Consider the following 14732-nt stretch of genomic DNA (forward strand, 5'->3'; position numbering starts at 1 on the left):
ACATTTCATCTGTAGAGAGCACTGTTTTGACAATGGTACTCACTTATTCCATAATAAGGAAGTGTCGTTATTTTAACAAGCCATTAGAAATAATGTAGTAAATGTTGCCAGATATTTTATTGATTTTGTATTTTGTGCAGTAGGAAAGCGTAGAGATTAGTTTAACTGCCATCAACTAAACAGCAGGTAAATATCTCATAATTGAGAACTGTGGGGGAGAAAAAAAAAAGATATTTAGGGCCTTATTTATACATTATATTTTGGAAAGGTTTTTTTGTTATTTCTCCAAAATCTGGTCAGGGTGGGAGATTTATCAGTATTGGCTAAGCCCTTAGTACCTCTGGTACAGCATCTGTATCTCATGAAGCATTTGTGTAGCTCCCTCCTCCTCATGACCACAGTGTGGCTCGACCAAGCCTCAACATCTCCTGTTAGTTTTAAATACGTGTGATGCTTATAGTGGCCTGTATCACATATTCACCACAGATGTTGAAGGAAGTAACCTCACTTCAGAATAGTAGTATCATCATTTTTGAGCTTTTTCAGAGTCGGACTGGAAAGCCGAAGCAGCTTCCACTGACTGAGACTCAGTTCCAGGGATGTTTTCATCTGTGATGCTGCGAGTATGTACAGCTGGAGAATCAAATCTTTGCATGAGATTTGAACTGGGCCTGGACGTGCCTACCCAAGTACGTTGCTCCATTTTTTTTTCATTTGTTTTGTTTTGTTTTTTTCCCCTTAGAAAACAAGAACCTCAAAAACTAGATCCTGTCATCTTTCTGTGACTCCAAAGAAGGCACAGATGCACACTGCGGGGTAGCCACTCTGTACACTTCAGCATCTGATTTCTCAGAATACAGGTATTTTGAATAGTTCTTGAGAGCGAGCCTGTATCGCCATGGAACAGTGAGTGTCCTAGTGCTTACAGGAGTATTTGCAGAAATCTGTTTTGAATGGAGCATAAGGAATCTGTTTTTATAGCTCCAGTTTTCTAAGTACTTTGAAAAGAACTGCAGCAAAACCAGAGGCTATTGTTTCTGATGAATCTTTAGTGAAGTTATACGCTGTAAAACCCAGCAGAGTGGAGAAACGAGTTCTGAAAATACCTGTCTGATGCCCTGCATTGAATAGGGAAATATAAAAAACGGCTAAACTACTTGGACTTAGTCCAGGCATTTTTAAATAGGGTGCGAGGTCCTCCTTGAAGAGGGTTCACAAGCAGCTTCTGATTAATCAGCAAGCATAAGTTTAAGAAACGCAGCTAAACTAAAACCACTTTTGGAGTTTGAGATACAGCCCATAAGGATTCCATTCAGCCTCCAAGTGCGCATTCATTTCCAAACTGAAATGAGAGTTTGACTCTGAATTGGAAAGGAGACAACAGGGCAATAAGAGAAGGAAGACTGGATCAAAGAGGTTCTGTAGAGAAAGCCAGGCTACAGGTTTTGTTCACAGCAGCATTTACTGCCAGTGCCCCCCCGGTCTGAGGGGAGGGCAAGACAATATAAGTAAGGTTTGGTAAGATTTGAAGTTGGATTAAGTATGCATTAGCGTGACCAAGTCAGCTTTGAATCACTTGGAAAACTTTTGGAAAACTCTTGAACAGTTTGCTGGCTAGTGAGATTTCCACATAACCTCAGCAAGCATGTTTCTGAAGGTAGACTGGCTTTTAATTTCCCCTTGCCTTCACCCCCCACCCCCTGGCTCCCCATGCCTTTTGGCACTCCTTGGGTTACGCAGAGTTGCTAACTTGCAAATGTACTGTTGAAACATCACCCTGTTACCTTCTAGCACTGTCAGCTCCATTCTCTGTAAGCACCCGTCAGCTTTCATATGTGTTCTATAAATGGGTAAAGGAAAGGTAATGCCCTGAAGTGACAGTCCCTCTCTGGTGAGCAGAGGTCCTTCATCTGTTTCTGCCCTGGTTTAGAACTTCATAGAGCACCTGTAGCCCTCTGTACTGTGTCTCTCTAGCTCTTATCCTAAACTGGTAAAACTGACTGTGACTGACTTGCCATTATTGCCTGCAGATGCATGTGTTTAATAGTATACATAGTATAATTGCATGTGCATAGGGCTGCATATTCATGTTGAACCTAATTCCACTCATTTATGGTAATAGAAGTTGGGAATAATTTCAATGAATTCAGTAGAATAGGGTATATAATGCTGGAGTCATGTCTCAACAAGGATCGTAACTTACATGTGTGAGTACACAGGCTCATGTGGGCTGCTTGTACTGCTTTGTAATTGCCAGCTCACCGAAGCAGGTCAAAATATCGTACTTGGAAAGCACAAATAAGTTTTACTGATTTGTGTGCCCCCGTCTACGCTATAAATGACTAGTTTGCTGCTATATTTCTACATGACCAAGGTAACAACTGTCCTATAAAAGTATTATCTTTGCTGGTAAGATAGCAATGGACGCATCCCTTGTAGATGTAAAACACGAAGTCTGAGTGAGCTCTGCCAGTTTAGGCAAGTTCAAAATCTGGACAGATACACCGTATGACATTCAGACAGTCTCCAGCCAAAAAATTCTCAAGGAAACAAAAAGTGTGAGTAGATGGTGTCTAGAGATGTGGAAGAACCAGGAGCAGCCAGCGTGACTTCAGAGGAGACACTAGGAAAACAACATAACTTACTAGAGAGGAGACATGTTATTGCTGCTCTGGGAAGCCGACATCTGCACCTCCGTGTGGGATGATACAAACCTTACGTTGGATTCCTGAGCACAGAGAGGCCATGTGCAAGTGAGAGCTATACGCAGGCTTCTCAGCTTGAATAGAGCATGCTCCAAGCTAACAACTTGTCTAATACTATCATATGCACAGTAATGCAGGTTTTGATAACAATATCTACAACAATAAGAGCTTATCTCTCCTCAGAAAGTCACTGTGCAGAGCTGCCAGCCTTCACTGATGTCCTGTGGACTGTGAGCCTCTCCACCTTCCTAGGCATATGCAGGAAAAACTAATTTGAGTGAAATCATCTACTTAGCTTGCTTTCCCACCACTCTGCCTCCCCCTCCTTTAGCAAAAAGCCCCATGTCTTTACCCTCCGTATACAAAGGATGGAGTGGCTAGAGCTTCTGCTGTGCCCATCCTTAATCTTCAGCCATTTCTTCACCTCTTTCCTTTCCAGGGGAGAGGTGGTCTGGGGAGGTGTGCACCTGGGTTTCTCTCACTGCTGTGGAGTTTGACAAAAATCTCCAGGCTCCTTTTGCTTTTTCTCAGCCTTATCTTGCACAAACAAGAATGAAGAAGAGCAGTAACTGGGAATGAAACTGGCAGGCTGTAATTTGGAGAGCAACCAAAGAGTGAAGGAATGCAGGGAGCACATAGGTACTAATGCGGGTGACGTTTGTGTACTTTTGTGTGTTATCACCATTCACAGAGAGAGAATCTTTTATGAGGGGTTCCTTCTAGGGTATTATTTGCAGCAGAAAGGGAGAAGATCTTTCTTTGTTAAAGAAAACAGTGGGAACTGAATGGAGGAGCACCCATTTTGGAAGCTATGCAGGCATGAATGGCCACTGCCAGTGAGCGGGTGATGATATTGTGGGAGATGAAGCCGGAATGGAGAAAAATCTGCATGTTGAAGATGAGAGGGAAAATTTCTGGATTCTCTGATGTACTTTTTCTGTTCCTACTCTTTTATCTGTTGTATTTGAGAAGGCTGCTGTCCCTTCTTTTTCCTGTATTCTGTCATGGTAGAAGAAAAAAAAAACTCTTGTAAGGAGACAGTTGGAAAGCAGTCTCAGTTTCTCACCCATACCTTTGTAACTCTCTTCATGGTAAAGGGATGGGGGTTTTCCCCTCACTCAGACCATGCAGTTCAGCTGTAAGAAAAAAAACAGTGCCTCCTCTCACACTGAGCTGCCAGCACTGCATTACACACTCTTTGCTCTCTTGCTAGTGCCCTTGAGCAGATGTAATGTGAGCCTGATACGTGCTCTGAGGATGCATTCTTCATGCCGAGGAGAGGAAGGGCTATCTACAGGTAACTGAGCTGGTTTGGAGCTCAAGAGACCTGCTTGAAAACTCCAGCCACGACTCTTTCTTTTTAATTTTAAGCAAAGATCTGCAAAGACCTTTTATGCTTCAGTCAGAATAGTAGTTTCCAACCTCATGAGAAAATTGTGAGACTAAGTGAGCTAATAAAGGCTTGGATGTATGCTGTGATATTGCAGAACGTGTAAGAATCCTGTTCTATAAAATCCTTTTTATGTCCCTGTGGAAGATTATCGCAAAGGTAATTTTTTGATGACATTATACTCCCCCACCCTTTAATTCTTTATTTTTTAAAAAAACTTCAGTGTCCAGAAGCAATCACTTTCTCCATCAGCAGTCTTTTTGTTTACAGCAAAATGGCAATAAAAAGTTAATTACTCTGTTTTCAGAGCTAAAGAGCAATGGCCACTGTTTGATGCCAGCTCCCATCCCCCTTCTGTTACCCTTCTGTGTGACTGAAAGAAATCAATTTGTTGTTAAACTTGCATTTACTTTGTTTTACATGTCAGGCTGTTATTGCAGGGAGTGGGGAATTTTTTTTCTGGGGCCATTTTCTGAGTCTGTCCTGTGAGGACATGTTCAGCGTGGGTATGTACTGCTGCGCTCTTCTGGATGGAATTAGAACTGGCCAGACCAGCCTTTTCATTGCTAACAACGGGAGGTCATTCTGGTTCTGCCACATGGTAGATGCTGGTGTAAATTCTACACGGGCATGCTTTAGAAAAATAAAATCTAATTTCTCTTTTGTTTCAAGAGGTTCATAGCAGTAATACCCCAAGCAATGCCTAACTTGACATAGATTCCTTACAACACGCTGTATTTTGTTTTATGAGGCCTGTTGATCATTGTAACAGACTAAAACCATGAAGTGTGCAGCATAAACCAACTGTTGCTGCTTCAAACTTCAAGATAGTAAATACACATGATCATATTAAGTAATGGAAATATATCAAGTGTTGCACATCTGGTTTCAGGGATGCATATAACCCAGACAAAAACAAGTCAAACAGGGAAAGTAGAATAATTTCCAGGTCAGTAATAATAACTGTTCACACAACACTCAGGGGAAATCAAGCATGCATTTGCATTCAGATATGTAGTGCAAACTCAAGAAGTCTGCATACCCTTCTATAAAAGCATGCCAAAGTTTCTTTGAAAAGTTGTGTTTTTCATCACATTAATTACATGTTGGATTTGGGTAGAAGACCACCATCGTGACATTACATCAACAACTTTTGGACTAATATAAATACCACAAAGAGTCCTGCAAACTAAAGTGAGCACGCTCTATCCCAGAAATCTCTGCAGAACATGGTTTAGCAGAGCAGACCAGAAATATCACCCTGCTTGGTGCCCAGCTCCTGAAATATAGAATATCTCATGGAGCAGTGATGCTTTTCTAGAAAGGGAGAAGATCTTTTTGATTTCCAATTTCTCCTTTTGTATTTATAGTTTCTATCTTTATATTAAATCACAGATCTTTTTTAGATTTATTTCTCCTGTGCTTTAACATGGATGTAAGTGGAAAAGTAATACAGTGCCTTTGAAAATCCCAAAATTGCACAAATTCTGTGAAGAAAAAAGAGTGCACCCCTTTCCTAAGTTAACATCAAAGGAGAGTCTTGGGGCATTTCAAATGAAGATAAAAATGTTTAATTCTGTGCACAGAAAATACTTTCAAGTGAAACATACATTGGAAAGAGAAAGCTCCCTCCCCAGTGTTTTGGCCTTGCAGCCTCTCTAAAGTCCCAGGACTAAGGCCAAGTCACAAATAGAATTTGAATGCTTTATTTGTTGTTCTTCTTCTTGTCTAAAATATGCTGCCATGTTAGTGGAAGAAGGTTACTCTGTGGAACAAATAGCTAGGGATAGCTAGATATTGAAGGCAGTTGTATGCTTATAGAAGCTATGTTTAAGCCGGAGGATAGTCTAAATTTCTGGATCCGAGTGCATGACCCTGTGTCCATCCTGGTGCAAGAGTCAATTTACAACCTTCTTGTGTCTTAAGGATCAGTGCCCTAAGGCATAGCAGGACATGCACCTAGGGTTATTTTCATTGCAAACTGCATGCCTTAAAATGGGTCAGAATAGTATAGTTGGGTTGGGCATGCTTTGGTTTTTTTTATGTGTAACACAATGATTGACTTTTTCATCCCACTTTTCCAATCTAGGGTCCTGGCACCGAGTGCTACACTCTACTTAGCAGCTATGTGGCTTCTTTGCATCAATGCAACACTTGAAATATAATTTGATTGAATGAAGGGCAATACTAAATGTATTTTTATTCCGAGTCCTGAGAATTCTTACAGAATCTAAAGCTAAGTGCAAATTAGAAAAGTGAGAAAAAGGACCCAAGCATAGAGGAATCAGTGCTATTGGCATGTTACAGTAAACGTGGTTTGGGAATGCTCAGGTATTCAGCATTGTATTCCTCCAGCCAGTCCAAAACCTCATACATTATAATTCCAAGAGTTGTTAATATTCTGGTTTTATCTGTTTTTTACAGTGTGAAAACCAATCCCAGTATTGCATCCTTACTCAAGGACTATGTTGCAAGTTCTTTCTTATGTAGACTGTGATATAAGGAAAGATTATTCACGTGATCAAATCGTGGCATTCCTACATACTTCCTCAGACCTTTTACCCTGAAAATGCGGCTCTCATTTTTAGAGTGCTAAATTTGAGTAGCAGAAGTATATTATTTTTAATTTTTAAAAATTAATAGTGTCTTTGCAACTTTATCATGCATGAAATTGACAGTGGCTGTTGGAATTATACCATCTCATCTGTTGAAAGCCTTGAATTCACACCTGCAGGTAACTGAATTAATAGCACTCAGTTTTGTAAAACAGATAAATAATGTCAGTATTATGCTGAATATCTGACAGGTGGAATACATATGTGTTCTCTTCTTCTGCAAGTATTGAAATATTGCTTAATGTTCATGGCTTCAAAAACTGAGAGTAAAAAATTGTAACCTCATGGCTTGCTCCTTTCTCCACATTATTCAGCAATGTTTTTTCTGTTGTTGAGCAATTCTTCTGTTGTTTGCTTGTGCTGTGTTAAAAGCTGGACCATATTCCAAGTTTAAAAGTGAGGAACTTTTATAATTTGTGCACTTCTGCTTCTGTCTTCTTTTATTCAAGAAAAAAGACCCACAAACCCTCTTTACAGGTTGGATTCACCTTCTGCTGGGTTCATGGTCCATTCTTGCCCTATTTTTATTTCTTGAATATAGCTATAGCCTACGAAAAGGCCTTACATTTTGGAGCAGCAAGAAAGGGGGGACCTAACTCTTCTTTAGGACCTAAACAAGGACAGGAAGTTCCTCTATCCCTCTGCTTCTTTCACATGAATTGAACATAAGAGCCACTTTAGGACACAAAACGGGGCCAATGAATCTTCGCTCTTCTTTCTCCATTGCTCATCTTTTCTTTCCTTGAACTTTTCTTCTGCATCCTGGTCCCTTATATAGATCAAAATCCAGTTAATAGTTAGCTTCAAGGCGGACCTTTAGTCTGTGTTGTTCTGGTGAGCTTTAAATCGAGTAGACTCACTTTGAGTGCCTGTAGGTGCAAAACATCATAAATGTGCCTTTGAACTTGCAGCCTAAGTTCATTTTTCTTGCCATTCATTTGATTTCTTCCTAATGTAAGCTTTTTGAATGGTCTCGATCTGAAGATCTTGGCTCATGGAAGCATTTTGGGACAATATAGAAAGTTTATGGAAAACCAAGAAAAAAGCAGTAAGAAGGAGGAATATGGTCAATTGTACTTACTGTTCCAGATCACAATGATACTTGTGTGGTAACTGCAGAGCTTCAGAGGTGGTAATGAAAGGGTCTTTGCCTTTCTCAGGATAAAGGAGAATATTGATGTCCTTGGCTTTACAGAAAAGGAAGGATAGTCTCCTCAGACATAGTCTCTGATATTGTTATGAATTTAGGTAATTTTCAAAGACTCTGAACATCCATAACTCCAAATTAAGTCTTTGTGTTGTTCCCAGACAATCCTGCCTCCCATTGTAGCTTCTTCTAGGGTCTTTCAGTTATAACATTATCTGGCAGGGTAGAAAGAGGAGGGAGTTTTATCTACAATGTCATCCAGACTTGCAGCAACTGTGTGGGAGGAAAACATCTGACTGCAAAGTATCGGAACTGGAATGGAACCCTGATATCCAGAGGTTAAGCAGATCTGCCTCTCATCTCCCTATTATCATAATCACAATACATTTTTTCAGCTAAATGCAAGGTAGCAGAACAGATTGGGTTATGGTGAGTTCCCAAAAAAGTCAACATACCATCTTAAATCAGAGACAATACTAACAAAACAAGGATCAGCTTTAGCTGGAATGCAGGTATTTGCTTGGAAAGAGGGAGTGAAACATGAATCAAATTCTACCCAGAGTTTGCAAATCAAAGAACTACTGAGTTGCAAGTGAGTTTTTTCAAAGGACTGCAAGAATATCTGCTAGAGTACCAAGGGACTTCTGTCTCATGGTGAATTATAAGCAGAAGACAGGTGCAGGCATTGATTTGACTAAAACATTCAGTTTGAGACACAGTGGAACTTTTTGCTGTTTGATTAAAATTCCTTGTGCTAAACCACAAGCAGTTCCTCTCTTTCACTTTATCCCAAAGGGCTTGCTGTAGCGGGGGACACTGAGCAAGTGAGCACATTATCAGTCTATTCATTCAATACATGCACCTTCTGCTACCTGTGTGTGAATAGGAGGGACTGAGTAAAAGCTGAATATAGAATTATGTGCTGTTGGAATTTGGCCTGGAATCACATCCATATAATACCTCCTTAACTCCAGTATGATTACACTGGTGTAGGTCGGAGTAAATTGTGCTCCTGTGCTAAGCTAAGTTGTAGGTCTTGTGCCATGTGCTGCAAAGAGTATAAGACCTTTTCTCACTTTGCAATTGTTTGTTGTGTTTTAAGGCTGTATTTGTTTTCAGTATTATTCTCAGTGCTATACATGCAGCTTCCAGTACTGCCTCGATGCCCCAGCCTGTAATATTTTGTGGAAATGAAGTGAATGAGTCACAGCATGTATGTATGTATAATTACCATCTAATAATGCTAGATTTTATGACATGAGTAAGAGTTATTAAGAAATTGACTTGTGATTCTTCAGGCATTCTCCACAAAACCTACTGTTGTGAGGCACCCCACTGGGATTGGTAGGATCAGATCTTGAACATGCTCCAGTGGTATTTGTCCAGTGGTCTTCTCTTTACAGAAGCTGGTGGTGGTGACACAGACGTGCTGGACTGGTCACTGGCCTTGCTTCAGGTTGAAATACAGAACTGTGATTTTTGGAAAGCTGGAGATGAAGGCAATGCGCGCCTTTCACATCACAGTTGAAAGACTGCACCAGGATAAGTTTATCAGGAAGCTTTCAAGGTGAACAGCCATTAGCAGTGTTTTGTTGCTGTACCACAGTTATTGTAATATTCTCACACAAGAAGGTGTTGCAGTTGTCCTATTAGTTGGAGAAATCATGGCAATCCTGCTGCAACACTCGCACGTCACACTGTTCTCTGCCGTAACAAAAACATGTACCTACCAGCCAACAGCTTGGCACAGAGGAGGGTAAAGTTCTTTTCTGAGGTGAGGGAAGGGAACTTGCCCCACCCCAATGAGCTTCAAAAGAGTTTCTCTTTAAGACTTCTTAAAGTTTCTTGGTAAATTGTGATGCTGCACAGAGCAATTAGAGACCAGACCCAAAGGAAGAAATGTTTAATCCTTATTTTTAGCACCTTGCATTTTACAAGTGCATCCCACTCAGTGAAGTAGATTAGTAAATAAAATTAAAGACAGGAAAATGTAGGCATAAAAATAAATTATTTTCTCATAAGCAGATGATATGCTTATATTAGAGCCAGATGAGAAGCAAAGAGTTGTACCCTGAAAGTTAAATGTCTCTTGGAGCAGTTCCCCTTGACCGTAGTTAGATGTCAACTCAGGGATCACGGTACACTCTTGAGAAGAAAGAAGTTTCTTTTCTCACCTTGAAATGAACTTGTCTGTTTTGCGTCCTAAAGAAGTGTGATGTTTACAGTTGAATAATTCTCTGATGTATTTAACAATGAGGGGCTCTTAATTCTTAAATTCTTTGAAACATGTTGGTTTTGGTAGATAGGTTACATCTGCTGTGCAAACCTCAACAGAGTTATTTAAAGTATCTTACATAAGGAAACCTTTCTTGAGAATCTCTGTGGATGTGATAGATGGGCATTACTGCTCCATGAAGTAGATGATAGTTTCAAAGGCAGGGAGACACATTCATGAAGTTTTGGTTTTGTTTCTTAATCCTGTGAAGGGACAAAGACTAACGATTATTTATAAGGATTTTTGACCCCTGCCATGTGTAAGCAGTCCAGCCAAACTTTAATTCTTAGTAGGCAGAGACCTCTGCTGGAAATCGTTCAGTACTTCAGGGAAATACAGATTTCTATTAACAGAACAAAGCTTGGAAAACTCTCCTGGTGAGAAAGGTCAAAGGCCTGGGAAGGACTACATTAGTGGCAGGATAGATATTCTTCATGTGGCCTTTCTCTCTGTCCTTTCTGTGGGAGCTGAATGGGTCTCTTTAGAAAAAATAGATGATCTAACTTGGATCTGTACACAAGTAAAACAATGGCAGCACTTTCAGACTGCCTTCAGGGAAAAAGCATTCCATTTGACCCCGCAGTACGTCCATGGCATGGCAGCAGCCATGCAGGAGATGCACCTTTGGCTAATGCAGAGGACACCAGGGAGAAGAGAAAGCCCAGCTGGACAAGTCCTTCTAGCAAATACACCATGGTATTAGCACCAGCATGCACTGAGTAGCTCCAGAGATAGTCATTAACTGCTTCAGCAAATGATTGGCAAAATGTTGAAGCCACCATCTCTGTGCTAGTCCATCCTGCAGAAGCTTCCTTATTGATATTTTCTTTTATTAATAGTTGCCTTGCTTTTGGATGGAATGGTACAGCCAGCAGTATGCTGCCAGTTTCTCATCTCAGGGCAGGTTCTATAAAGCTAAAGCAGGACTTGATGCAATAGTTTTCCTAGAAGGCTGCAAAATTTGGTAGCTGCCAGAAACATTGGCTTCCCATTTCTGAAAAGGAAACCAGTTTTGCTCTGGAACAGCAGCAGAAACAAACAACAAGCCACCAAAGCTCCTCAGATTCAACAAGTGTCCACCAAGCATAATTCTGAAGAGTCCCAAGTTTGTCTCCTGACAATAGGATTCAGGTTCAAAAATAAAAGAACACTTCTCATGGAAATCGCAACTCGGAAGTATGTGCTGTTATTTTCTCCCTCAAATCCATAAAAAGTCACAATAAAAATGTCTAGAAACATCTGGATTCTTTGGAGTTGATCAGTCAGTCCACTGGTCTAGCATGGTACAGAGTTACAAACAATCAATGAGTCAATGCAATTTGGAGTAAATAATTATGCTATAAAATGGCCTTCATGCAATTTTCATTTGTTAATGGAAAGATTCCTACTGACTTCAAGTTTGACTGTGCTCAAAGACAGCATCTCCACCAGCTACATAACATGCACATGTAGTAGATCGCATTTTAACAGTTTCCCAAGCCATTTGCAGCTGCAGCTTTCTCTGCTTTAACAAAGCAGACTGTAGCTGGTGGCCATGTGTACAAGGACTGGCAGTAAAGTTTTCAGTGTGAGTGGCAGGCTGACTGACTTCTTGGAAGGGTCAGGATATTAACTTTTAAACTAAAGCTTCCCAGTGGATTTCACATTTTTCTTAGAAAAATTTGCCAGAGCTTTCTTGGTTTATCCTCAGACCAAAGCCCAGTTTAGAAATCCTAGCTTTGTAGTATTTTATGGTTCTGCCTGCTAACATTGCAGTTAATTTTCATACACACACATTTCTGCTCCTATTGACGCACAGACAGTTCTGAATACTTGTGAACTAGTTCAGTTCACACACATCTCTTTATTTGAAAGAATATCAAGAGTCACAGATTTTGTGATAAAAGAAGAAATCAGATAATCATGGCCTAAAGCTTTCATCCAGCACCCCACCCCAAAGTCCAGCCTCTATATGTAACTGCTTGTTCAAAATTCCTTCTCAGTGAGTTTTCATGTCCTGCCTCTTCTTATTTGGCCCTGTCTGTTTTCCTTTGACAAACCACTTCTCATACCAATCATAGATATATCTTAGGAATTCTTGGGTTTCTTGGCTTTTGATTTTTAGAAGAAACCATGTCTCTTACAACCTACCCATTTCAGTGATGTTTAAGAGGCAGAGGATCCTCTGATACCTCCTTCCTAACAAATTGATTCTTCTTTGATCTACAGTAAAAGCATAATTTTTCTGTGGTAAATAGAATATACGACCTTGGAATATTTTAAATATATATATAATATATGGCCTTAAATATAGAGCCACATTCATACAGATTAGCTTCCCTGCCACACCAGAACAAATCAGTCAAATATATTTTACCTTATTCACTACTGATCATAAGTAAAATTCACATTGTGATAACCCTTGCTATGATATTGAGCCTGTATGTTGTTAATATCTCCAGATGTAAGCAGTTTTCAGAACCTGTTTGTATCTAGATTTTGTCACAAACATTTGTCACAGACATAGGCTCCACTGGACTAAGGTGTTACACTTACACAGAGCACAGAGAAAGTTTCTACTTTTTCCTGTACACTCCACCATAACATTCCCAAACACTGTGCCTGAACTCTGTATTGCTTATCCCTGTGAGAATGCCAATCTGCACTGACATTTTAGGTTACTTAAGCACTCTGGTAGCCGTTTTAGTGTCAAAGGAGAAAAATTAACACAAATAAGGCGTTCTGAGCACTTGGTTTCTGTGTCATCCTCAAAAATATTCTAAAAGGTCTAAGTGATCCAAACTGAAAATAATTTGAACAGAGGATCAATGTGTGAGCAAATGTTTACTTATATTATCATACTCAACCCTGATGAAATAATTGAGATTGCAGCTGGAAGGACCATGTAGCCCATCTAATCCTTTAAAATGCCTGTTGTTTTTATTAGTATTTTACCTGTTATGCACATTATTAGCATTGTAAGAAAAGCAGGAGTTGTAGTATATGTATTTCTGAAAACAAGCTAATTTTAGAGAAAGACAATGTTACCTTCCTTTTACACTACAACTAAGATAATTAGAAGTACTATGGAAAGCAAGAGTGTTTAGAAAGAAACCTTTGGATGCCACTTTAAAAGCATTTGTATGTTATAAATGATCACAGAAATGAATATGAAAAAAATGCATAGATGAATTTTGAAATTGTAGAGATTTTGGCAAGCAAGTGAGAAGCTCTTTTCTCATAGTGTCATCTGTTTTTACTTTTACATTGAAACAGCCCTATGGTATCCTTTTAAATAGTGCAGGAGGCCCCAGCTGGGCCTCCCTGACTTCTAGTGCAAAACCTGCCAAAATGTAGAAGAAAATCTTTCCCTCTGAATAGCAAGAGCCATGTGTCAAGAGTGCATGTGTGTATGCTTTCATGTAGAACTGAGTTGTGTGATTTGTGTAGATTTTACAGATTAGAAGTGAAACCAGTTTTGTCACCATACTGACACTTTTTCATTGATGAAGAATTCAGACCAACCAGAAAACAAAATCCCAGCATTGGGACTAATCAGCCTTAAAGATGGAATAAATTAACATGTTGTTAGCCAAGAAAGGGAAGGCTCCACTGAATCCAGTAGAGATTCAGCTGTTGGCATTGCACAGGCATATTCCAATGTATGTTGACACAACGTCAAGAGATAATGTCTTCAGTCTTTTCAAGTAAGAATCTTTAGTTTTCTGTGTAGGATTTTCCATATGGAGGTGTCTCTACTACAAAACTCATTCTATTCAGTCAGTTATTTCTTGGAGTTTTTTTGTAGGACATCTGAGTGATTCAGTCAGTATATGGATAGACCGTAACAAAAAACCTCCAGGCCTTGGGAGCATCACAACATAACCCAGATTCCCATTGATTGCAGTAATAACAACTGTACATGTTCTGACTTGGCTTCTGCTCATTACTGTAGTAGCATCTCTGAATGCTACTGCCCATTCCGTGGAAGACTGGAGCTGAGCATGCTGCGTGGTGAGGCAGCAGTCTCTGACATGTCTGGCAATGAACTACCTCCCATGAATCTGGAGACAAGCATTTAGGTGCTCAAAGCTCTAATTTTTAAGTGTTTGAAGCACAACCTTCAAATAAAGGAGCTTGCAGGGGTACTTCACTAAGAAAAACAAGAGAAATGGAGCATTTGTTCTTATTCCAAACCAGAGTGGTTACTGACAGAAGAACGACACTGAGAGGATCAAAGCTTTTGCCAAAAAAAAAGTGGTAGTGAAAAGAGAGGGTGCAGCAGTAGCCTTATTCCTACAGATACTTCTCTCTCTGCAAAATGCTGAGAGAGGCAGCACATAAACATTTTTATTATCATGTCACATGATGGTGCTGCATTGACGGTGATAGATTTCCTGGCAAATGTTTGTGTAGAAAGGAAAACATATGGCAGAGTGATCTACTATCAGACGGCTATTTGGACCTCCGCCCAGCCCTTCAGGGACTCTCAGGATCAGTAAGAACCAGTAGGTTCATTATGGTGTGTGTGTGTATGTGTGTATGTGTGTGTGTATGAGAACGTGTGTGAGAGAGAGAACGAGTTCATATGCAATGAAGTGAAGGAATGTGTATATAACAT

Source organism: Antrostomus carolinensis, unplaced genomic scaffold, assembly GCF_000700745.2.
Source record: "Antrostomus carolinensis isolate BGI_N321 unplaced genomic scaffold, ASM70074v2 scaffold12820, whole genome shotgun sequence".
NCBI lineage: Eukaryota > Metazoa > Chordata > Aves > Caprimulgiformes > Caprimulgidae > Antrostomus > Antrostomus carolinensis.